The sequence below is a fragment of the Pelodiscus sinensis genome, chromosome 13, assembly GCF_049634645.1.
Source record: "Pelodiscus sinensis isolate JC-2024 chromosome 13, ASM4963464v1, whole genome shotgun sequence".
Lineage (NCBI taxonomy): Eukaryota > Metazoa > Chordata > Testudines > Trionychidae > Pelodiscus > Pelodiscus sinensis.
The window spans coordinates 9,931,409-9,958,020 of record NC_134723.1 but is presented as its reverse complement, the minus strand read 5'-3'; the positions used below and the strand labels follow the sequence as shown (position 1 = coordinate 9,958,020).

General features: G+C 44.1%; 2 protein-coding genes across 17 annotated transcripts in view; both read left to right on the top strand.

Moving 5' to 3' along the window:
* Positions 1 to 26,612, top strand: part of PCDH11X (protocadherin 11 X-linked) — a 1,146,051-nt gene that overhangs the window by 325,127 nt on the left and 794,312 nt on the right. The gene's annotated exons all lie outside the window — the stretch shown is intronic.
* Positions 1 to 26,612, top strand: part of LOC112547838 (uncharacterized) — a 240,467-nt gene that overhangs the window by 46,915 nt on the left and 166,940 nt on the right. For 2 of the 7 annotated variants that reach the window (XR_012906844.1, XR_012906843.1), the window contains one exon: positions 121 to 2,212. The exons of the other annotated variants lie outside the window; for them this stretch is intronic. The gene's annotated coding sequence lies outside the window, so the exon portion shown is untranslated. Of the gene's footprint in view, positions 1 to 120; positions 2,213 to 26,612 lie in introns of those variants that run through there. 7 annotated transcript variants of the gene reach the window in all.

Here is a 26,612-nt window from a genome sequence, read left to right as displayed (position 1 = left end):
GGCTCTTTCAACCTTAAATGCCAGGTTAACAAACTTGTTTGTGAAATTGATATAACTAGGAGAACATTTAACTGTTTCTCTCTATATCCTTATCTTTCTCTCTAATTCTTTGTTTTTCAGCTTCCTAGGCTACAGTTCCAAAAAATCCACAAAAGCTGAAGGGGGGGGGGGGGGAGAGGCGAATCCATCAACAACAAAATTGTTTCTGAGCTAAGCTAACAAAGACTAAATAAAATCCTCTCTGGGGCATTAACTAAGGCAAAGTAATAAAATGAGGAAAAATCATTCCAAGTATAATGACAACATGATGAAAAGAAAACCATTGAATCAATATGATACCTATTGATCTAAACAGCCTAAAAATTGTAGCGCTTTATCTGAAGTCAGTAACAAAGAACACTCATCAAACTCTAATAGCACATAATGTACACCTATTGTAGTTGCATTGGTATGTTATTAACAGTACCCAGGTATGTGATGTAATTCTAGTTCAGATAATTGGGGAATGGTCCAACCCACTACTAAGTAGATCTCTTGAACTAATAGCAAGAAAGAAATGCAATAATATATCATGATTTTATACCCAACCATGTACTATTTTGGCTGTTGTAAACTCATATTCTCTTTAGAGTGAGAAAAAGATTTGGAAGGAAATGTCAGCACTTTCTATAGTTACAATAATGTGAGTTGTAAAATAGATCTGTAAGATTGGAGTCTGTAGAAAAAAATCCAGTAACTTTTATCATGGAGAATTGTTCTTGATTTGAACTTGAGCTGCTGCTTTAAAGGATCTTCTAGGGACATAGAGTATATATAATTGTGTGGGTCACACAATTTGACATTTTATATAGTGTGATTGAATTGAGCTGGTAAGTTAGAATGCAGTGCTGAGAAAACAATGAGCTGAGAAGATATGAAATAGCTTTTTTCAATTTAATAAAATTAATGTTCCAGTAGATAATCAATGATCTCTGATATGAAATAACTGTCCATTGTACACCAAAGTTGAAAAAAAAGCCCCCCATCTGTGTGTATGAGAAATGTCTCACCACAAATTCCGGAATGCACAATTTGCAAGTACTAATATGTGCATGCGTGCATGCATGTGTGCATGCTCAAACAATAGATGCTAGGGTAAGGACCATTTGACAACTTGGGCTAGTGAATTTAAAATTTTGTGGGCCCTCACAACTTCATGTTTTCTAGACAATTATAGTATAGTATATTTGTTTGTTATTTCTAAAGATTGCTACTTCATTTACAGTTTTATAAAATCTATCAATTTTCTTTGTTAAAATGGAAAGGAAAATTTCACAAAAACACAATAGTTTAGATAATGGGAAATTGACAGGAATAAAAATTCCTTGTAGCCATGGGTCTCAAGAAATAGCCATGTACTGTAAAGCCAGAAGTTTTTCCTGAGGATCGTGCCTTCTGCGTGTGATATAGGAAGGCTGTTTGTTACTGTGATGGGAGCATGACTTAAATGCAGGTCTCTTGAGTTATGTTCTTGAATGTATGTCTCCTCACTATTGTTCTCATTGGAGAATTCTCTGTGTGCCACAATTTATCCATCTGAAATTCTAGGATAGCAATACACTGAGAATTGCTGTGTGGCTGATGTAGTTGAGGTTTGCATGGAGCTTTGAGAGAGGTGACAGACTCTGAATAATTATGCAGAATTTTCTGATTATTAATTCTGAGACCTTTTCTCTAAATAAGCTGGACTCTTTTCTCTGATTTGCTGAGGCTGCATTGGACTGTAGTCTGGGCCTCATGTGGTACCAGTACAACTAGCTCAGGGAAGAGCACATGTGTGGAACATGGTGTAGAGCTGACATAGGGCATATCTACACTACAAAGTTAATTCGAAATAACAGCAATTATTTTGAATTAACTTTAATAGCATGTACACAGGCAAAGTGGAGCCCTTATTTTGAATTTGGTAAACCTCATTCTATGAGGAGTAACACCAAATTCGAAATAGCTATTTTGAATTAAGTGCTTTGTAGACACTTAATTCGAAACAGGAGGCCTCCAGCCCTTCCCAGGGAGCCTTGGTGGCCACTCTGGGCACAACCAGGAAAACTTACTCACCTCTCCTCCAGCCCCGGAGCCATTAAAGGGGTAGACCCTGGCCACAGTGCCTGTGCCAACTCCAAGCCTGCCAGCCCAGAGCCAGCAGTGGCCACCCAGTGGCCCCAAAACATGAGCCAGCAAGCCAGTGGCAGCCAGCTCTCCAGGAGCAGTCTGCCAGCTCCCAAGAGCCTGACAGGGGCTGGAGAAGGTGGGAGCCTTCCTGGTCCAGGGTGGAGATCTTGGGCCTTATTCAGGTTTGGGGGGATGCCCCAATGTCCATGATCTCCGCACTAGATGGAGGAATGCGGCTGTCTATGGCAGGATAGCTGCCAGCCTGGCCACCAAAGGCCACATGCGAACCCAGGAGCAGGTTAGCATGAAAGACAAGTTGGTCTGGCGAGACCCCCAAACCTGAGCCCTGAGCTTCCCCTCCCCCTTCTTCCCCTTGCTTCCCCCTTCCAGCTCCGTCCTCCCAGGTTTCCCCCTCCCCTCTTCCACCCTCTCTCTTCCCCTCTCCCACCTCCTTTTCCCAGTATCCCCAGAGGTTCATCCCCCCCTCAGTTTTGTTCAATAAACCCAGTTTCTATTTTTGAACATACGTGTCTTTTATTTGACATCAGGAAGGGGAGCTAGGGAGGGGTAAGTGGAAGGACATGAGGGAGGAATGGGGTACGAGCCCCTGGTGGGGAGGACCAGGGAGGCTCTGAGGGCTCCTTGGGGTGAACGCTCTCCCTCAGGACCTCCTGGATCCTGACAGCCCCCCGATGGACCCCCCGGGTGGCAGCCTGTAGCAAGTGCAGTCGGGCTGATGGCAACGACCCCACGTGTGCCCAGGGGCAGCTCAGATCCATGTGGCTGAGTGCTGTGGTGTCCCGAGTTCGGGGACTCAGGGCACTCCAAGACAGGACTGCTTTGCTGTCCCTCATTGTGGTAGACAGGCAAGCGGGGAACCCTGAGAACTGTCTGTCCGGGGTGTGGGTTGGGTCCCTTTAAGCATAGAACTCAGTTAGCCTCAGGCAGCAGCCCCACACACTGAGTCCTAACCTGATGCCCTGCCGGCACTGGTTCCGACCAGCCTTAACTTCAGTTTAGGGTCCACTCGGTGTATTTTGAAATAGTTTTTGTGTATAGATGCGTTATTTCGAATTAGCACTGTAGTGTAGACATACCCATAGAGTTTCCTGCTGCCTCCATACCTAGCAAGGAAGGAGGGATTGCTCTGGCATTAAATGGTGTGTGGCTGGGACTTGTTTCTACTCCATACTGACTCCCAGGTGCAATTTCAAACTCTTGTGGCTACTTGCAAATGTTTGGAAATTAGGACAGCCCTGGGGAAAGCTCAGAGAAGAATAAAAATGTGCTCTACAGCCATAGTTCAATCAAAGCATGTACAATTGCAAAGCAGGTTGAATTACATGCAGGCTTTGCGGGCTTACTAATATTATGAGATACCTCACTTTAGTTTTGGCCCCCTTATTTCCCACCCAAGCACATTCTTAACTAAATCCACTGAAGTCATTGGAACTACTAATATGATTAAAGGCAAGTGCTGGTTGAAATGCTTTACTGAATCAGGACATGTTCCACCTTTGCACACACACATCCTTGTCTTGTGCTCTCTGCCATTTTAGATTTACCTCATGCTCTATGCTCACAGTGACATGCAAAAGGGAGTTGGAAAATTAACAAACTGTTGAAAGCATTGCAGAAAGGTAATAATTTAGTTAAATAAATCCATATTATAAATATAGGACACTTCCTTAGCTTGGTGGCAGAGGTTCATGCCCACTAAACTAGTTGTTTCCAATGCAACTAGGGTTGCCAGATGGTTTCAACAAAAATACCGGACACACTTGACATTACATCACAATCTGCATTACATCTTATTTAGAAAATACTGGGCATTTATATTTTCTCATTTATATTTTCTCAATTTGTTTCTCGAACAGAAAGCTCAAATACTGGCTCAAAACTGGACATCTGGCAACCCTAAATGCAACTTTGTGATATACTGTGTTATGTATCTTCCCTTTCAGCTGCCCATTTAAAGGAACATTGATAAGAGAACTTGAGGGTGCATATACTTTGTGATAACAAACCTGAAGACAGCTGTGGCTGGTTCTTGCAAGGCTTGGGCTATGGGCCTGTAGAACTATGGTGTAGAAGGTCATGCTTGGACTTGAGACCGGACCATATGACCCTCTCTTGCATTTCAAGCCCAAGCCAGAATGTCTATATCCCTGTTTTATAGCCCTGCACCCAGAACCCTGTGAGACAGAAACAGCTGATCTGGGCCAGCTGTGGAGATGGAGCCAGGAAGCTGATGGTGGCTGCCCAGCTGCCCCCAGGATGGGCTCCCTCCAGCTCCAGCACAGGGCTGGGGGGAAGCAGAGCTGTGGCCCAGGCAGTGCTAAGGACTGACTGCCCTAAGCTCTGCCTCTTCTGGGCGTGCAGAGCTGCCATATAGACATACCCCAACTACATAATGAGAAGGTTTACGTGCTGCTGTGTTTTTATGCAGAGCTTTAGGAGAAATAAAAAAAAATTAGATACTCTTTCCACAAAAACAGGCATGTGGGTATTTTCTATCTGCTAAATGAAATTAAGTAATGTATGTCCATGTCCCATCCCTAAGGGTATTTCTACATTACAGAGAAGATCAAAACTGATGCTGTCAATCTTCCAGGGTTCAAATTAGTAGGTCTAGTGAAGACACACTGATTCGAACTGAGAGGGGCACTCTGGTCAATGCCAGTAATCCTGCTTCCATGAGGAGTAAAGGAAGTCAAAGGAAGAGCTTTCTTCCTTTAACTTCCTGCAGTGTGGACGGCACCAAAAGTTGAGTTAAGCTACTTCGACTTCAGCTACGTAATTAATGTAGCTGAAGTTGCGTTTCTTAATTCAACCTTATCCTGTAGTCTAGACATACCCTAAATGACTTGTGTGTATATTTGTTTTAAAGGGGATTAATCAACTGGTGCTGATTTTTAAGCCTGTGCTGATTGATTTGCAGTGTTTGATGTATTATAAATCACACAGGAATAAAGTCACAGTGAAAATTTCATTAAACTTCTTAGGCAAAAGAGATCCATAAATTAAACAGTATGAAATGCAAGACAGAAGGAATATGCTATTTCTTTTTCTTTTAAAATTTAGATTTCATTTTAGAGCCAAGGCCATTTTAACAGAGAGAATAATAATAGCAAACAAATAACTTGTCAAAATCTAGCTGTGAGGGTGTGATTTTCCTAAATTTATCCATTGAAATGTGGAAATATCTCAATAGCCTCCATTTACTCATCTATAGCACCCACTGTTCTATTTTATTAATCATAATTATTATTATTTATGATTCGTTCTGTTAGGTCAAGTTAATGCCCTTACTGTGGAAGTCTCCTATTAACGCCAGCGGGAGTTAACCTGAGTTAGAATCTGTGGTATCATGCTCATTTAATTTCATGCAATTCTAAAATTCCCCTCATTCACACCAACAGACCTGTGACCTTGTAGAATTTCACATCAGATAGGTCAGGAAAAAAGGGAGGAGGTGTTGCCTTATATATTAAAAATGTATATACTTGAACTGAGTTGGACGTGGATGTAGGAGACAGATGTGTTGAGAGTCTCTAGGTTAGGTTAAAAGGGGTAAAAAACAAGAGTGATGTCATGCTAGGGGTCTACTAGAGACCACCTACCCAAGTAGAAGAGTTGGGTGAGGCTTTTTTTAAACTAACAAAATAATTTGGTGGTGATGGGGGACTTCAACTATCCAGACATATGTTGAGAAACTAACACAGCAGGGCACAGACTATCCACTAAGTTCTTGGACTGCATTGAAGACAGTTTTTTATTTCAGAAGGTTGAGAAAGCTACCAGAGAAGAAGCTGTTCTTGATTTGATTTTAACAAATAGGAAGGAACTGGTTGAGAATTTGAAAGTGGAAGGCAGTTTGGGTGAAAGTGATCATGAAATCATAGAGTTCATGATTCTACGGAATGGTAGAAGGGAGAACAGTAAAATAGAGACAATGGATTTCAGGAACTCAGATTTTGGTACGCTCAGAGAGCTGGTAGGTAAGGTCCCATGGGAAGCAAGACCAAGGGGAAAAACAACCAAAGAGAGTTGATAGTTTTTCAAAGGGATATTATTAAGGGCCCAAAAGCAAGCTATTCTACTGCATAGGAAAGATAGAAAATATGGCAAAAGACCTCCTTGGCTTAACCAGAAGATCTTGCATGATCTAAAAATCAAAAAGGAGTCATATAAAAAGTGGAAACTAGGACAAATTACAAAAGATGAATACAAGCAAACAATATAGGTATGCAGGGGCAAATTTAGAAAGGCAAAGGCACAAAATGAGCTCAATCTAGCTAGAGACATAGGGCACGTCTAGACAGCCCGCGGCTTTCGAAAGAAGATATGCTAATTTGGCGCACATTTGCATATCTTCTTCCGATCCCATTTTTGGAAGAGTTTTTTTTTAAAGCAATGTAGACATGGTTCTTTCAAGAAAAAATCGTTTTTCGAAAGACCCCTTCTTCCTAAAAAAATGAGGTATACAGGTTTCTTTCGAAAAGGGTTTTTTTCAAAAGAACCGCATCTAGACTGATTTTTTTAAAACTCTTCCAAAAATGGGATCAGAAAAAGATATGCAAATTTGTGCCGAATTTGCATATCTTCTTTCGAAAGCCACAGGCAGTCTAGACATGCCCATAAAGAGTAACAAGAAGACATTCTATAAATATATTCAAAGCAAGAGGAAGACCAAGGACAGGGTAGGCCCATTGCTTAGTGAGGAGGGAGAAAAAGTAACAGGAAATTTGCAAATGTCAGAGGTGCTTAACGACTTCTTTGTTTCAGTCTTCACCAAGAAGTCTGATGAAGGAAGAAGAAAAAAAAGAACAAGTTAAAGGTCACTTAGAAAAGTTAGATGTCTGCAAGTCACCAGGGCCTGATGAAATGCATCCTAGAATACTCAACGAGCTGATAGAGCAGGTATCTGAGGCTTTAGTTATCATCTTTGTAAAATCATGGATATCAGGAGAGATTCCAGAAGACTGGAAAAGGGAAATATAGTGCCCACTTATAAAAAAGAGAAATAAGAACAACCCAGGAAACTATAGACCAGTCAGTTTAACTTCCGTACCCGGAAAGATAATGGAGCAAGTAATTAAGGAATTCATCTGCAAACACTTGGAAGATAATAAGGCGATAAGTAACAGCCAGCATGGATTTGTAAAGAACAAATCATGTCAAATCAATCTGATAGCTTTCTTTGATAGGATAACGAGTCTGGTGGATAAGGGAGAAGCAGTGGTCATGGTATACCTAGACTTTAGTAAGGCATTTGATACGGTCTCGCATGATTTTTATCAATAAAGTAGGTAAATACAATTTAGATGGGGCTACTATAAAGTGGGTGCATAACTGGATAGATAACTGTTCTCAGAGAGTAGTTATTAATGGTTCACAATCATGCTGGACAGGCATAAGAATTGGGGTTCCACAGGGGTCTGTTTTGGGATTGGTTCTGTTCAATATCTTCAATGGTTTAGATATTGGCATAGAGATTACGCTTATTGAGTTTGCCGATGATACCAATCTGGAAGGGGTTTTGGAGGATAGGGTTATAATTCAAAATGATCTGGACAAACTGGAGAAATGATCTGAGGTAAATAAGATGGTTTAATAAGGACAAATGCAAAGTACTCCACTTAGTAAGGAACAATCAGTTTCACACATACAGAATGGGAAGCAACTGTCTAGGAAGGAGTACGGCAGAAAGGGATCTAGGGGTCACAGTGGACCACAAGCTAAATATGAGCCAACAGTGTGATGCTGTTGAAAAAAAGGCCGATATATGATTCTGGGATGTATTAACTGGAGTGTTGTGAACAAGACATGAGAAATCATTCTTCTGCTCTACTTTGGGCTTTTTAGGCTCCATTGAAGTACTATGTCCACTTCTGGGCACCACATTTCAAGAAAGATGTGGACAAATTGGAGAAGGTCTAGAGAAGAGCAACAAGAACTATTAAAGGTCTAGAAAACATGGCCTATGAAGGAAGACTGAAAGAATTGGGTTTGTTTAGTGTGGAAAAGAGAAGACTGAGAGGGACACGATAGCAATTTTCAGGTATCTAAAAGGGTGACACAAGGAGGAGGGAAAAAAATTGTTCTCCTTGGCCTCTGAGGATAGGACAAGAAGCAATGGGCTTAAACTGCAGCAAGGGAGGTTTAGGTTGGACATTAGGAAAAAGTTCCTAACTGTCAGGGTAGTTAAACACTGGAATAAATTGCCTATGGAGGTTGTGGAATCTCCATCTCTGGAGATATTTAAGAGCAGGTTAGACAGACATCTATCAGGGATGGTCTAGATGGTGCTGGGTCCTGCCGTGAGGTCAGGGGACTGTTCTCGATGACTTCTTGAGGTCTCTATGATCATCCCTTTCTTTCTTTCTTTCTTTCTTTCTTTCTTTCTTTCTTTCTTTCTTTCTTTCTTTCTTTCTTTCTTTCTTTCTTTCTTTCTTTCTTTCTTTCTTTCTTTCTTTCTTTCTTTCTTTCTTTTCCTCAGTGATTCCTTTTCTTTCAACAATCAGACAACTCCAAGGAATGTTTTGGAAGTGATAAAAGTTTCATGATTAACCTGTGAGCCTACATACAAAGGTGGGGGGCAGTTGCAGACCTGTGTGAAGAAAACTCCTTTTTTTGTTTGTTTGTTTAAAACCTACTGCCTATTAATTTAATTTAGGGACCTCTAGTTCTTATGTCATGGGAACAAGTAAATACCTTTTTCTTATTCACTTGTTCAGTGCCAGTCATAATTTTATAGACCTCTATCATATCTCCCCTTAGTTTCCTCTTTTCTAAGCTGAAAAGTTCCATCTTTTTAATCTCTTTTCATATGGCACCTGTTCTAAACCCCTAATCATTTTTGTAGCCCTTTTCTGAACCTTTTCCAATGCCAATATATCTTTTCTGAGATTAAGCCACCAAATCTGTACGCAGTATTCAAGACGTGGGAGTACCATGGTTTTATATAAAGACAAAAAGATAGGCTGTGTCTAGACTGCACCCCCTTTCCGGAAAAGGGATGCAGATTAGCCACATCGCAATTGCAAATGAAGCAGGGATTTAAATCTTCCCCGCTTCATTTGCATAAACATGGCTGCAGCTTTTTTCTGGCTCGGGGCTTTGCCGGAGAAAAGCGTCAGTCTAGACGGGGATCTTTAGGAAAATAAAGCCTTTTCCGAAAGATCCCTTATTCCTCTTAAAATCAGGAATAAGGGATCTTTTGGAAAAGGCTTTATTTTCCGAAAGATTCCCATCTAGACTGGCGCTTTTCTCCAGCAAAGCCCCGAGCCGGAAAAAAGCAGCAGCCATGTTTATGCAAATGAAGCGGGGAAGATTTAAATCCCTGCTTCATTTGCAATTGCGCTGTGGCTAATCTGCATCCCTTTTCCGGAAAGGGGGTGCAGTCTAGACACAGCCATAGTCTCTGCCTTATTTTCTGTCCTGTTTTTAATGATTCCTAACATTCCAGTAGCTTTTTTGGCTGCCGCTGCACATTGAGTGGATGTTTTCAGAGAACTACCCACAATGACTCCAAGATCTCTCTCTTGACTAGTAATAGCTAAATTAGTCCCCATCATATAGTTGGGTTTATTTTTTTCAATGTGCATGACTTTACATTTATCAACATTAAATTTCATTTGCTATGTTGTTGCCCAATCACTTAGTTTTTTAAGATGTTTTTGAAGCTCTTCAGACTGCTTTGGTCTTAACTATCTTGAGCAGTTTGGTATCATCTGCAAATTTTGCAACCTCACTGTTTACCCCTTTCTCCAGATAATTTATAAACAGATTGAATAGGATTGGTCCCAGTACAGACCCTTGAGGGAGTCCACCACTAGTTGCCTCTCTCCATTCTGGAAACTGGCCATTTATTCCTATCCTTTGTTTCCTGTTTATAAAATATATATAAGTTGGAGCTGATTTTTTCTTCACTCGGTTCATTTTTATATCCATAAATTCATGATCTACTTAGAATGCTCTACTACACTTTAGCATCTTGATATAAGGTAGTAAGAGTCTCATATTTTGATTCTCTCATGTCATCTTACAATATATTTTAGAAATGTGCATCTGTCTGTCCCTCCATGAGTCCTCCTAAACTAATAACTTGGACCACCAAATTTGGTATGCAGCTTCTTCTTACCATAACCTAAAGCAAGGTAAGGATTAAGTTATGTCAAGACAATGGGTTATGCCTGAAATGTGATTGTTTTTCATGAGAGTGAAAGGGAGGGATCTGAGAGGAGGGAGTTATGCTGTAGAATGACTACAGAGGACTAGCAAGTGGCCGGAGGTCGGGACCAGCTATAACACCATTGGGCCAGCAGGGAAAGGGGTGGACAAAGGGACAGCTATCTGCTATATATTTCAGAGAGTTTCTCTATTTGAGAGTTTGTCTGTTTGTTCCCCAGCGGAGGGACATGCTCCCCTTCCCCAGCTCTGTCTGATGCACCTGCAGTGACCATGGGCAGGTGCTTCTCACCTGACCCCAAGCTTCTGCGGTTAGAAAGGGCTGGGGTTTTTCCTCTTTCCAGGACAGCCTGCATGGTGAACCCCTCATCCCGAGCCTCACCCCAGAACAATGATTTAAATGAAGAAAAGCAACATTTATTTGAGTTAAGGACCCAAGCAATGCTGGGTAAATCATCTCATTATTAAATAACAGAGCATATTTTATTAGCCAATTAATCCATGCCTTGGGTGCATTCTCTGTTAAAAGGCTACAAACTGAGTATCCAGCCTATGTGGGTATTGACAGAGCACTAAAATATACTGTGAAATATTGTAATGCTATTTCTAATATGGCTTTAAAATAAAATGTTATTTAACAATCATTTTGAAAAGATGCTGATTTTTTTAAAAATAGTTTTTGTATTCTGTAAAGAAAGAAATAGAAAGTTAATTCAGACTAGTTTTGTCTTTCTTAATTTTGGCCATGAATTATTATATTTTAAACTTTAGTGTTTAACATTAGACTCCAGAGGTCAGGGGAGCCAACAGCCATACTAGGTCCCTGGGTAAGGTGGGGGTGACCTGACTCCATGCTTCAGGAAGTGGTGGGACTCAGGGCAGCCAGCCCTTAGCACTGCCCAGACCGTGGCAAACACTCTCCCCCGCCGCGCTACCTGGAACATGCCGTGCAGTGGCCTAACCCCCCAAGGCAGCCCTAGAAGTTCCCAGAATGTGCTGTGTGGTGCTCTGGCAGCGATTTAAAGGGCTCGAGATTCTGGGCGCTGCCACTATCACTGGTCAGCACCTCAGACCCCTTTGAATCACAGGCCCTGGGGCAGTTGCCTGAGGTTATATATGAAGGACACAACTTGCTCCATGCAAGAGGCTCCCTATTCTGATACAAAGCTCCACTGAAGTGAGTGAGGTCCACGTGGGTGCAGGGGTCTGCCCATGTGGAGTAAGTGGCAGGATCAGCTAATTAGGCATCTAAGTAAAAGTGAGGTGATATTTTAAAAATGCTGACCATGTGTTCTCTATCACCTCACTGAAAACCAAACTCCTTCTATTGAAGTGCATGAATATGGGTCAAAGAGTCTATGTGCCTGAAAATATTCCTGTGTTGAGTGCCAAATATTATTTTGAGCATTTTATACTTAATTCTTTTTCTATTGATCCCTTTAGATTGGGTCTCTTAGGCTTTGTCTTAACTTAGTCAAGCTGAAATAAGAAGTGTTAGGAAATCCTGACTTAAACACAAACATTTTCCTAGTGTAGATGCAGGGTAATAGCTTAATTGATCTGGTTAACTCAGGGGTGGACAATCATTTTTGACTGGGTTCCACTTCAGAAATTAGAAGAGCTGCACACTCCTTGCAGGGGGGAGGTGGGGCGGGAGAGAGGAGATATTGCATGTTTTCCCCCACACCCAGACCCTGATTGGCCTGGAGTTGGGGGAGAGGCAGAGCCTCCGTGGGCTGGATGAGCTTGCTTGGCAGAGGCCCTTTTGCCCATCCCTGAGTCAACTTGTAGTCTGGGTTGCTGCCAAATACCTACATACAATATAAACACAATGGCTATGTCTAGACTGGCATGATTTTCCGCAAATACTTTTAACAGAAAAGTTTTTCCGTTAAAAGCATTTGCGGAAAAGAGCGTCTAGATTGACACGGACACTTTTCCGCAAAAGCACTTTTTGCAGAAAAGCGTCCGTGCCAATCTAGATGTAGTTTTGCACAAGAAAGCTCTGATCGCCATTTTCACCATCTGGGCTTTTTTGCACAAAACACTTTTTAGCTGTCTACACTGGCCCTCTTGCACAAATACATTTGCGTCAGAGGGCTTTTTCCCGAACGGGAGCAGCATAGTATTTGCGCAAGAACACTGACAATCTTACATTAGATCGTCAGTGTTCTTGCACAAATTCAAGTGGCCAGTGTAGACAGCTGGCAAGTTTTTCCGCTAAAGCAAGTGCTTTTGCGGAAAAACTTGCCAGTCTAGACGCAGCCAACCAGTTTTCCTAAAATCAAGACAGAGCCTCAACAACATAACTGTAGCCTGTCCAGCAACTCAGGCTGCGTCTTTGAAATTGAAACCTATCTCAAATGGAGCCCAGGTATCCTGAGGAGCTATTGACAAGGAGTCAGGCTGCTGACACTGGCCTTGATTATAGAGCATCCTCGCTGCAAGGGGTGTGCTTGTCAAGGCATCGTAGCCTTCCCCCCTACTGCATAAATGCACTATTGATATTAGTAACCTGCAGTCACATCCTACTTCTGTACTGGTACTGCACATGAGAAGCTGTGTGAGCTTCAGGCCCACCAACAGGGAGGCCTGGCAATTCAAAAGGGCCAGTGAGCCCTGGCTGCTGCTGCTACGGCAACCAGAGCTCCTTAGCCTCTGAGGATAGGACACAAAGCAATGGGCTTAAACTGCAGCAAGGAAGGTTTAGATTGGACATAAGGCAAAACTTGCCAGGGTGGTTAAACACTGGAATAAATTGCCTAGGGAGGTTGTGGAATTTCCATCACTGGAGACATTTAAGAGCAGGTTGGACAAACACCTGTCAGGGATGGTCTAGATCAGGGCTGGGCAAAATACGATCTGCGAGCCAGATCCAGCCTGTGAGCGCCTCAGCTGGCTCCCTATCAACCCCGCCCCTGCCTGGAACTTAGGAAAGCTGGTTGCTAACAGGCCTTGTGCTTCTGGGATTTCTGAGAGTCCAGGGGAGGGGGCAAGTGGTTTCTCACACCACTCTTGCTCCCAGTAGCTCCCATTGGCCAGTTGCCAGCCAATAGCAGCTGCCTGTTTGCAGGACAGGCAGCATTTGAAGTGCCCTCTCTCCTCTCATCCCCCAGGCTCAGTGTTCACAGCAGCAAACATGGCCCCTGTAGCTGCTGTGAGCAGTATAGGGGCATGGAAGGCAGGGCCCATGGTTAAGGAACCTGCTGAGCTGGTGGATGGGAGGTACCCAGGTAAGGTCTACCTGCCTCTGTCACGCCAGTCACTCCCTCCCCCAACCCTTTGCCCCCCTCCTTGACTCCTACCCCCTATAACCCAAACCTTCTACACCCCTATTCCAGCTCCCATACATCTTCCCAGACACTGCATCCCCTCCTATAGCCCTCTTCAGGGTACAACCAGACCTTGCATCCCGATTCGCTATCCCTCATCACAACCCGAATCTCTGCACCCTTCCTGTACTCCTGCCCCAGGTTAAGACCCCCTCCCAGACCCTTCACTCCCACCTCTCCCAAGCCAGAATCCTCTCCTGCACCCATATCCCTGCCAGACCCTGCACCCAGGTCATAACTCAAACCCCTACACCCCTATCCCAGGTCATACTCCCTTCCCAGATGCTGTACCTGCTCCTGTACCCCAGTTCGCTGCCCTGGGTCACAATCCCCTTCATCCAAACTCCCAGATCTCACACCCCAAGCTCCCTTCTGCACCCAGAAGGTATAATGGAAGAGTGCGGCCCTTGACCACTTACCAGATTCTTACCTGATCGGGATTTGATGATCTCTCAAGGTTCCTTCCAGTTCTAGTGTTCTGTGATTCTATGAAACTATATGAAGATGTATCAAAGAATCATACAGAATATACAGTTGAGCAGATCGGACCAGACCAGAAAAGCAGTGCAGTGAGAAGATAAAGAGGGTAAAGATGAGCAGCTAGAAGCCCAGGAATAGGAATGCAGGATCCAATAATGCCTCAACAACCTGTTGGTTCTATACTTACTTGGACTATGTTCTGAGCAACACAAGCACAGAGCCCCATTTCAGCAGGCACGCATGTGTGGGTTCAGAACGTGGGTGTCTGGAATGATGTGACAGCTTGTCTTGGATGCTGAACAGCGGGAAGCTGTGTACACCTTCCTTCACACTGAGGGAGGAGGCAAACTTCATTTAATTTTGGATGGAAGGGGGTGAACATCTGGGTTCTGGAATAAATCTCTTAAGCTGAATCCTCCCAGAACTGATCTTAGTGTCTGTATCTGTAATTGGGTGAGGCCTTGCCTCCCCTGTTTTGCTAGAGGAGACTGGGGAGGTTGGCTTAGTCTGACCAGGCCGGCAGAGAAAGGGGGAAAGCAACTCTGGTGACATTCACAGTGGTAGCAATACACAGTGGCTGCGTCTAGATTGGCATGATTTTCCGCAAACGCTTTTAATGGAAAAGTTTTCCATTAAAAGGATTTTCGGAACAGAGCGTCTAGATTGGCACGGACGCTTTTCCGCAAAAAAGCCCCGATCACCATTTTCGCGATCAGGGCTTTTTTGTGGAAGACAAATCTGAGCTGTCTACACTGGCCCTTTTGCGCAAAAGCTTTGCTCAAAAGGGACTTTTGCCCGAATGGGAGCAGGATAGTATTTCCACAAGAAGCACTGATTTCTTACAGTAGGAAGTCAGTGCTTTTGCGGAAATTCAAGCGGCCAGTGTAGACACAGCGGCTGATTTTCCGGAAAAACTGGCCAGTCTAGACACAGCCAATAAAAGCAACCTGGTAGCCTGCCTGCTAGGTTACAGCATGGCGGCTGCCTTGCTTTGAGGCCCTGATAACTATGTGGATGTATTGTGCAGTAGGGAAAGCCAGGGTGAGCACAAGTTTAGCACCAGTGATGACAAAGCTGTTGTTTGCTATGGGCATAGGGAGATATCTGCTTTTTCAGGATAACTGCCAAACTGGCAATTCTCTGCTCCACAGAGCTTTTCTAGCAGCTTTGCGATATTTAACTTTCCATTCCTTTTAGAAAAGGTGACATATGTCTGGAATTCAGGGAAACCTGCCACATCCGCGTTTCTGGTAGACGCTAAATGCGAGATGCAGTCAGACCTTTAGAAAAGCAAATTTACAGGAAGCCTGGGTGGGGAAGGCTTCCTGCTGAGCTGAATACAGGAAGACAGGAACATTTTCTCTTTGATTTCTGCCACATTCAACAGTTTCCCTGATGCTGGGCTGCTTTCCAAACGATGTACCTGTTCGAAACAGCTAATTCGGGAGCCATCCAGTAGCTGTTTATACAGAAACTCAGTATTGAAAGTGAAGCAGCCAGTGGCAAGGTAGATGTGAGAGCAGTTGTTGGGTAAATGTGTTTAGGGTGGGGAATTAGTGTGGTGGAAACTGGTTTATCCTTGAGGGCGACTGGTGAGGAGGGCACGGGGTGGGCACAGTGGCCATGTGACTGCCTCCCCACCACTCCTCACACCACCCTGAGCTCAGAGGAGGGCTGTGACAATGTTGCCTCCACCCCAGGCCCCACCCTATTTTTTCCTTCATATGCCCCCCCATCCACACCCCTGTTCTTGCCCTCCCCACCTCTTTCTCCTGCTCTACCTTTAGCCCACATCTGGTTCTCCCCATCCACCCCAACCCTTCTCCACCAAGCAGCATGGCTCAGGGGACTAGCAAAGGCCTGACAATGGCAACAGGGGTTAGGTCCCCCTGCAGCAAGGGGAAGTGGAGCAATGTGGTCTGAACTCAGTCTGCTCCTCCAGCTCCTGCCCATGTTGTTCCAATTCCAGCCAGTGGGTGCAGTGGCACAGTCTCACCTCTCTCCTGAGTGACACGTGAGGGGAGTGGAGTCGCATTGCTCTGCTTCCCCCTGACACTGCCATGGGAGGAGGGGCCCAAGCCCTGCTGTGGCCACCTGCCCCCCTCCTCCCCCCAGTTCTCTGGCCTGCTTAGCTGCTCTGGCCCACAGAGTGTGGGAGAGGGGGGGGGCACATGCTTTGATTTGGCATCTGAATCCTAAAATATGTTCTTCAAAATATCACTGAAATGATGTTTCCACACTATTCTCTCACATTCTGGTGTATCCAAGGGCATTGTCCTGACTCTTTCTACATAAAAGAATATTTCATATTCCATATTAATAAAACTCAGGCTAGCTGCCTAGAACTTGGCACAATTAGAGAGGAGCTGGAACAGAAACCCTAGTTCCTCATGCCTTTGAATTCTGTCTGCGTGAGTGACTTCAGACTGAAAACCAAGCCAGTCAGGATTTCACAGCAGGATCTTTTCCCTAATGGAACCAAGTCAATGTCTAGGCTTGAACACACTAAGGGCATATCTACACATGCAGTGCTGCAGCGAGTCGTGCATAGAGCTTTCAAATCAGCATAATAAAACCATCTTTGCAAATGGCAATAGCTATTAGGGATGTAAGCGACAAATTGACTAGTCGCTTCCCCACCCTTGCTGCCTCTATCAGAAAGGGGGCTGAGAGAGGCAGGGGCTTTGGTAGGAGTTTAAAAGCTGATTTCCCCCAGCTCCAGCCCCACGGGAGGGAGCAGGGGGTGCAGCACCAGTGTTCCACCTTTGAGCTTGCTGGGGCTCTTGTACATTTCAAAGCGGAAGCACCCACATAGAGCCCAGAGTCAGCAGGGGACTTCCTGCTGGTCTCCGGCTCCACACGGCATTTCAGTCTTTGAAATGCGCAAGAGCCCCTGCTGAGGTGCTTGTGCATTTCAAAGACAGATTGCTGCACTCCCTTTGAAATGTAGCAACAACCGGGTGGCTCTTGCTACATTTCAAAGCAGAAGCACCCTTACTGACTAATCGAATAGTCAATATAATTTAAATTAGTTGATCAATCTAATTTTAGCATCCCTAATAGCTATGGGTATGTCTACACTACCACCCTAGTTCGAACTAGGGTGGTAATGTAGGCAACCGGAGTTGCAAATGAAGCCCGGGATTTGAATTTCCTGGGCTTCATTTGCATGTTGCTGGGCGCCGCCATTTTTAAATGTCCGCTAGTTCGGACTCCGTGCCCGCAGCTACACGCGGCACAAACTAGGTAGTTTGGATTAGGCTTCCTATTCCGAACTATCTGTACACCTCATTCCACTTGTTGTAACTTGTTGTTCAATGTAACCCTTGTTGTTACGTAACTATTCAATAATACCTAGTGGCGGGGGCTGGCAGCCAGTGTGCTCCGGCCCCAACCCCAGGAAGCCCTCTGCCATGCCGCACTGTTGCCTTTCTATTAGAGGCAGCAATGTGGGGTGGAAGCAGTCCCTTTCCCTGGGAGGTCCGAACTTCCCATGGATAATGGGTGCTCCACAGCAGCAGACCCTGTCCATAGGGATCCAAGCACCTCACAGAGAGTGGCTGCTCTGGCACGGAACAGCCTTTGTCTGCTGGGAACTCGGACCTCTCATGGACAGGGGCTGCTGCCGCAGAGCAAGCTTTGTCCGCAGGGAGCCAAGGCCTGCTGTGGACAGAAGCTGCTGTGTGGCAACCTCCCCAGACTCATTTTTTCTAGGTGACCAATTTTGGCTGTTCTCTGTTGTAGTCTCTAGATAGGCTTCACTGTACTTATATTATTGAAAATAAACTCAGTAAAATTTCCTTATACAGTAAACTGCTGATAATCCGGCAACTTTAGGACCCAGGGGGTGCTGGATTAGCAGATATACTGGACTATCAGAAGGGGGGGCTATGAGAGGTCTGGGGTGGGGTGGGGTGGATGCCACACCAGACCCCTCATAGGCCCCCTTCCGATAGTCCGGCCCTGCCCCAGGTGTCCCTGATTTAGCTGCTGCTAGTCAGTTTCAGCAGCGGCTGAATCGGGGATGCCTCGGACAGAGCAGCTGGGGTACTGCCAGGTTAGTTCCGCAGCGCCGAGGAGCGGCGCTACGGGACCAACCCAGCAGCACCCCAGCTGCTCTGCCCCAGGCGTCCCAGAGTCAGCCGCTGCTGAAACTGATCAGCGGCTGACTCTGGGAAGCCTGGGGCAGAGCTGCTCTACCCCGGGCTTCCCGGAATCAGCCGCTGGTCAGTTTCAGCAGCGGCTGAATAGGGGTGCCTGGGGCAGAGCAGCTGCGGTGCTGCTGGTCAGTTTCAGCAGCGGCTGAATCAGGGAAGCCGGGCGCAGAGGAGCTCAAATTGTCCAGCTGCCCCGAGCACTTCCGGGTTCCTGATGGTGCCGGACCATCAGGAGTGCGGAAGCATTGGATGCCAGACTAATGGAGTTTTACTGTACCTTTTTTGTTGTTGGAAAAGAAAAAAAAATTGAAGTATACCAATCTTGGATAAAGTTTTTCATATATGAATCACTTACGATGGCAGAGGAAGCCACTTGATACTTAGATATTTTTATCTTACTTGCTATTTCTATTCTGTATAAAATCCAGATTTTTCTTTAACTTCAAAGACATATCCCTTGTGAAACACTATGTAATTTCTGGATTTTCAGGCTTTGCAGCACCAAAATTAAAAGTAACTAAATATTTTCTTTGGTTTAATTAAGAAACCAAAAGTCATGAAGAGAAGAAATTCTTGAATTGCCTATACAACAATATTAGGAGCCTGGGTAACAAACAAGAAGAACATGAATTGTTAATTTATAAGCACAAATTCCATCTAGTAGGTACTACTGAAACCTGGTGGGATGATTTACACAATTAAAATATTAAAATCTTTGATTATAACCTATTTAGACAGGACTGAGAGAACAAAGGAATGGGAGATTAGTACTCTGTCAAAAATGGCATTACCTGTTTCAGAGGGTATGTCTACACTACAATGTTAGTTCGAACTAACGGACGTTAGTTTGAACTAACATTCATAGCCGCTACACTAGCGCTCCACTAGTTCGAATTTGAATCGAACTAGCGGAGCGCTTAGTTCGAACTAGGAAAACATCATTTTACGAGGATTAAGCCTCGTTCAAACTTACTAGTTCGAATTAAGGGGTGTGTAGCCCCTTAATTTGAACTAGTGGGAGGCTAGCCCTCCCCAGGTTTCCCTGGTGGCCACTCTGGCCAACACCAGGGAAACTCTATGGCCCCCTCCCGGCCCCAGACGCCTTAAGGGGGCACGGGCTGGCTACGGTGCCCATGCCAGGTGCAAGCCTGCCAGCACCCAGCCAGCAGACCCTGCACCTGGCACGGCACAGAGCCACCCACCCGATGTCCCCCAGCCCACCCCTTCTTCCCAGGACCAGGCTGGCGGCTCCTGGGAGCTTGCCCTGGACCGCAAGAGGCGGGCACCTTCCTGGGCTAGTGCGGACATCGTGGACCTCGTCCACGATCTCCGCACTAGGCACAGGAAAGTGGCCGTCTAGAGCAGGAGAGCTGCCAGCCTGGCCACCCAGGAGCAGGTGTGCATGAAAATCAAGGGGGTCCACTGAGACCCCCGACCCTGAGCCCTGAGCTTACAATGGCCGTCCTGGGTCAGACCAAAGGTCCATCTAGCCCAGTAGCCTGTCTGCTGACAGCGGCCAACCCTAGGGACCCTGGAGGGGATGGACCGAAGACAGTGACCAAGCCATTTGTCTCGTGCCATCCCTCTCCAGCCTTCCACAAACTTTGGGCAGGGACACCACTCCTACCCCCTGGCTAAGACTACTCCATGGACCCAACCTCCATGACTTGATCTCACTTCCCTTTAAACTCTGTTCTAGTTGTAGCCTTCACAGCCTCCTGCAGCAAGGAGTTCCACAGGTTAACTATTTGCTTTCTGAAGAACAACTTTCTCTTACTAGTTTGAAGCCTGCTACCCAGTCCTTTCCTTTGGTGTCCTCTAGTCCTTCTTTATGGGAACTCATGAAGAACTTTTCTGTGTGCACCCTCTCCACCCAACCCCTGCTTTTAGAGACCTCTATCCTGTCCCTGCTCCATCTCCTCTTTTCTAAGCTGAACAGTCCCAGTCTCTGTAGCCTCTCTTCATATGGGACCTGTTCCCAACCCCTGATCATGTTAGTTGCCCTCCCCTCTCCCAGCCTTTCTCTTCCCCTCTCCCACCTCCTTTTCCCAGTCTCCCCCAGTTTTGTTCAATAAAGACAGAGTCAATGTTGGAAGAAACGTTATCTTTATTTTGTACATCAATAAGAAGGGGGGCTAGGGAAGGGTAAGTAGAAGGAGGTGAGAGAGGAATGGGGTACGAGCCCCTGATGGGGAGGACTGGGCTGGCTCTGTGGGGTTCTGGGGGTGGAAGCTCTCCTGCAGCCCCCCGATTGCCCCCTCTCCCCAGATGGCAGGCTGCGGCAAGTGCAGCCGGGCTGATGGCCGAGTGGTGTGATCTGCCCAGTGTGGGTAGTCCGGGCAATCCAAGCCAGGACTGGTTTTCAAGCAGGGCACCCCTTAGAACTGTCTGTCCGGGGTGGGGGTCGGGATCCTTTAAGCGCAGCCCTCGGCTAGCCTGAGACAGCATCTCCACGCTCTTAAGTCCTCCTCTGATGCCCTGCCGGCACTGCTTCCGGCCATCCTTAAGCCCTGTTCAGGGTCCACTCAATGTGGACTTGCTAGTTCGAATTAGCAAAATGCTAATTCGAACTAGTTTTTAGTTCTAGACGCGTTAGTTCGAATTAGCTTAGTTCGAATTAACTAATTCGAACTAAGTTAGTTCGAATTAACGTTGTAGTGTAGACGTACCCTGAGTGATTGATGAAAATGATCCTCAATACCTATGTCCTACCAGATAAAGCAGAAGCAGTGATATTAGTTAATGCCTACTACGGCTAAATCACAGTAGGAAATAGAATGTCCTGCAACTTACGCATCTTCCTGCAATTTGTAGGGAACAGAAGTAACTCTGTGATCATCATCATGGGGACTTCAATTTGAATGACATGTTGGGAGTCTTGTGCTGCCAGTACCAGAGCACCCCGGTGATTCCTAAACATTATAGGTGACTGTGGTGGGATACGTAGTCCCGCACTGTTCGACCCCCGGGGCCAAGACCTAGTCTTTCCCAAACAGGCCCTGCGGCCTATTATCTCAGACACAGGCCCAGAGGCCTAGTTCTTTCTAAACAGGCCCTGAGGCCTAGTCTTTCAACCGACCCGCTCCTTGTCTGGGATCTGGGAAGAAGGGGTAGGGGGGCCCGGGCCCAACCTCTCCACTGGGCCCCAACCCAGGGCCCTATCAGTGGTGGATGGTTCCCACCACTGGCTCGGCAGGGAGTTCTCCCCGAAACATGCTAAGCCCGCCGGGGCTTTTCCTGCTCCTCGCCCTGGGTTGCTTCCTACCCCAGCGCCCTGGCTGGCGGTGGTCCCACCTGTAGTTGTGGGTCTGGAGACATTGGCAGGTCCGGCATTAGGTGCATCAACAGCTGGTGCGGCGACAGTGTGTAGGGGGGGCTGTATGGTGCAACTGGTGTTGCGGTTGAGTTTGGCCCAGGGATGGTAGTGGCGTGGTCTGCTGGTCCGGCGTCTCTCTCTCCGGCTGCAGCGGCTGTGGCTCGGGTGGTTGGGCAGTAGCTCCTTCTCCTCCGGAAGTCAGCCCCAAGTGAGCTGCTCTGCATGCTTTTATATCTGGGCTGCACTGGGAGCATGCCCAGCAGGGCTGTGGGGGAGCGGCGTATTCCACCCAAGAGGTGTGCTCTGCTCCCCCTTGTTCAGTGAGGGGTTGGCAGGCCCCATCACAGTAACAAATTCCTAACTCTCAAATTGCTGCAACATGGGAGATTCCTTTAGACTTTTGTTCTGATAAAGAGGAACTAATTATAGAACTAGCTTAGATACAGTGACTATGGCTTGGTTACATTGCTAATGTGCAAGCAGAATAAAGTCCAGATCAATAATATACACATATGTGGGTATAGACGCGCACGCACACGCACACACACACTTTTTGCTTTAATAAGGCCAATTACACAAAACAGCATAGGAGTAAATGGTCTGTTTCTTAAAATGGTGAAAGTCCCTCAAAAATCTGTAGTGGGGCATATGCTGTTCAACATGTTCATTAATGCTCTGGAAAAGGGAGTGACAAATCAAAAAGCAATGCAAATGATATCGAATTACTCAAGACGGTTAAGTCCAAACTGCTTGTGAAAGGTTTACAAGAGGATCTAAGAAAAAACCTGGGTGATTAGGCAACAAAATGAGAGATAACATTCAAAATTTATAAATGCAAACTAATTCACATTGGAAAAAATAATCAACAGCTACACATATATAATTATAATAGCTATTATAACTCTAAATATGCCTAAATTAGCTAAATTATTACTCAAGAATGAGATTTTGGAGTCACCACAGATAATTCTCTAAAACTTCATTGCAATAAACAATAGTGATCAAAAGGACAAGCATAATGTTAGGAAATCTGAGGAAAGGGGTAGAAAATAAGAGAAAATATTGTCACTATATACATCCATGAGGTATTGAATAGTGTCCATCTTAAAAAAAAAGATATAATGGAACTGCTGCAAAAGACTCAGAAAAAAGCAACAAAGATGATCAAAGGTATGGAATAACTTCTCTAGAAGGAGTTATTTAAAAAAGAACTAGATAAAGTTCATGAGACATCAGTCCATCAAAGGCTATTATGCTGTACACACCCTCTGATGTTCTGGTACTGGTCATTGTTGGAGACAATATGTGGTTCTTATGGATTTTATTTACTTTCGGTCAATGGTGAAATAAAGGTAGACATGTGTGTATATATATTTCTGCCCATATAATTTGGCTGTGTCTAGACTGGCAAGTTGTTCCGGAAAATCAGCCGCTTTTTCAGAAAAACTTGCCAGCTGTCTACACTGGCCGCTTGAATTTCTGCAAAAGCACTGACTTCCTACTGTAAGAAATCAGTGCTTTTTGCAGAAATACTATGCTACTCCCGTTTGGGCAAAAGTCTTTATCTGAAAGACTTTTGCGCAAAAGGGCCAGTGTAGACAGCAGAGATTTCTTTTCCGCAAAAAAGCAAAAGAGGCGATCAGGGCTTTTTTGTGGAAAAGCGTGTCTAGATTGGCCACGGACGCTTTTCCACAAAAAATGCTTTTGCGGAAAAGCGTCCTGCCAATCTAGACGCTCTTTTCCGAAAATGCTTTTAATGGAAAACTTTTCCATTAAAAGCATTTCCGGAAAATCATGCCAGTGTAGACGTAGCCTTGGTGTGTGTGTTATATACACTATTTATACATTAATGTGTCTAAGTTCTGATAATACAGTATTCAATATTAAAGTATTTATATGGCTAGTATTACTCATCGCACAATTGCTAGTTATAACACAAGTAATATTTAAGTGCTTAAAAACAATGAAATTAAGCAAAAAAAAAAAAAAAAAAAAAAAAGCCAATGCATTACATTATATGCTTCTGCAAATATCATTAAAATAAGACCTAACTATATTTTTGGAAAATTAGTTTTGAAACAAAAGATTTGATCAAGGGTCATCAGTAAGAGTGGATTGTGGATCCAAGGATAACTATCATGCATTAATACATGGATAGTTTCATGCAATGGGAGATTGGTTAATTATAAAAAAAGGAAAAACATAAAAAACAACAAATAGTCTAGTAGCACCTTAAAGACTAACAAAATATGTAGATGGTGTCATGAGCTTTCGTGGACAATCCGGTCATATGAAGAAGTGGGTTTTGCCCACGAAAGCTCATGTTACCATCTATATGTTTTGTTGGTCTTTAAGGTGCTACTAGACTATTTGTTATTTTTTAAGTTTATCCTGTTACAGACTAACTCAGCTACCCCTCTAAAGCTTATAAATAAAGTATTTATGGATTACAAATAAGGATTTTTCAGTAACTAACTTTTTGTGGCCACAGCAACTAATAAAGCCAGGAAATAACTAAGGGTACGTCTACACTTGCTCCCTAGTTCGAACTAGGGATACAAATGTAGCCGATCGAAATTGCTAATGAAGCGGGGATTTAAATATCCCATGCTTCATTAGCATAATCTCACCCACTCACTATTCTGCTCGCAAGCTGATCCGAACCAGGAAGTGCGCTCCGGGACGTGTTAGTTCGAATCAAACCCCTTGGTTCGAACTAACATTACTCCTTAAAAAATGATTTAAATATTTAAATCCCCACTTCATTAGCAATTTTGGTCGGCTATATTTGCATCCCTAGTTCGAATTAGGGAGCAAATGTAGACGTACCCTTAAGAAAGCATAATCCAAATAAACTGCAAAATGCATCTGAATATTTTTTGGTTTTTGTTATCTTAATTCAAATTATATTAAAGTATCTCAGGGCATAAAGGCTATCACAAAATGTAATGAAAGATATCACCATGTAATGTAACAGAAACTCTTATAATTTAAGATCTGCTGACATTTACCATTGGATAACCAAGTTCTAATACAAGTATAGCGTGCAGATGGAAGCAGAGCATACTATATTAATTATTTTATGGCTCTTTTGGGCCATCTTTCAGCATAGTGCCAAATTTTGTTTTATTATTGAACTAGGGTTGAATAAACAGGAAACAGATCAAAAAGCTGCACATTACTGCTTTGCACCTAGCAAAAGAGAAGCACAATGCATTTTATACAATGCAAATTGGTTATTTGATTTGGAATTTGTTTTCCATATGCAATGCACTCAATTTGAGAATGCACAGGGGAGCTCATTTTGCTAATTTACATCAGCATGGTACCTTGGAGAGAACAAGAGATATTACCGAAACAAAAATCAAGAAACTGTGCCCTGTCAGCTTCCATGCTAGCAGGTAAAGAAGGGTGATGACATACTCAGATATCCTATGTCCTGGTGAAGTTAAAAATCACATCTGCTTTAGTGGCAGGCTGGTTTTGAAATCTAGTACATCTGACAAAGGGTCAGCTGCCACATGAATATGATATAACAACTGAATTAAGGCAATTTTGAATAACTTTGCTCCTGCACTTGCTACTGAAACTTGGTCAATACTGAAATGGTTTCATAGGGAATCCTTCTGGAACACAGACCAGTCCTGTTTCTTGTCAGCAATGTTCAGCCTTATGAAGTAAAGAAATGTACATACATTTACAGAATCTGTGGATTTTAAAACTGTATCTTACAGGATATGGTGTTAATTAATGTTCAATTTCAATTCAGAGTCATAGGCATATTATAGATAATAGTGAGTGGTTGGACACTTGGGATAAAGGAGACAAGTTTTATGCAATCTCTTTTCCAAGAAGAGTATTTCACTTGTGTGCATCTTATTTCAAATGCTAGTGGCTTCTCCTGAGGCATTATTTGTGATAAAATTAAGAATTTGACTTTATATTTCAGTCCTTGCCTAGGACCAGAACCAGAACTTGGAAGAAAGAGAAAATAGTCTTGAAATTAAGGTACTGATATGGAATTCAGGATATCCAGGATCAACCTTGACTCTGCTACATATGTCCTTTGTGATCATTGCCAAGTCACTTAATCTCTGTTTTAGTTTCTCACCTTTAAAATTAAGATGCTATTAATACATCCTTTCTAGACTTTCCTATCTATATGAATTCTAAACTCTTCAGGGAAGAGCTTCTGTCTTATTTGGTATTTAAATAGTGCCTGTGTGATACTACTATAATAATAATAATAATTAACACAGCCTGTGCTTGACAGATGTCTTGATCCTGAAAAAAAATAGTTTATAGCTCTGCTGAAGTATTTCTAGAATTAGCAGGTTATTTTACTATGTTATTCTAATAACATCTGGGTTTTTTCTGCCAGTTTAAACCCAATAAGATTTTAACTGTTGTTTTCTGTGGATAAAGGCAGAAAGCTTGTTCTTTCTGTGTGATCATTTTGCTAATTTGTGAGATATGAACAGCTAAATGCATGTTGGAAAGAAAGCAGAGGGAAGAAAGCAAAATGATTATTGGAGTCATGTAGTTTTAAGGTCTGATAACTCTGAATGACTAGGTGTGACAGTGCTTACTTTCAGTGGTCCTGCCTGGTCTGTGAACATCAATGCCCTGAGACTGGAATGTACTTTAACGGTGTCTCAGTCTTTCCAGCAACACCTTTGCACCTTGTTTTCCAGATTTCTGGCCCTTCTCTCAGGTAGGGGGTGTTGAAATGTATCTAATCTGCTAGCTTCTCTGACTCACCAACTCTCTCCTCTCCCCTTCTTCCTCCAGCACTTTCTCCCTGTGATTTTTTTTTAAATCACTTGCCGGTGATTTAGCTTATTAGCTTCCTAACCTCACTTTGGCCTAGTAATAAGATAGACCCTTCACAAACCAAGCCTTCTTTGCAGGAACTGTTTCTAATAATGTCCAGAGTGCTAGCTCCATCTTCATCTTTCAGCAAGCCATCAGTAGGGACAGAAA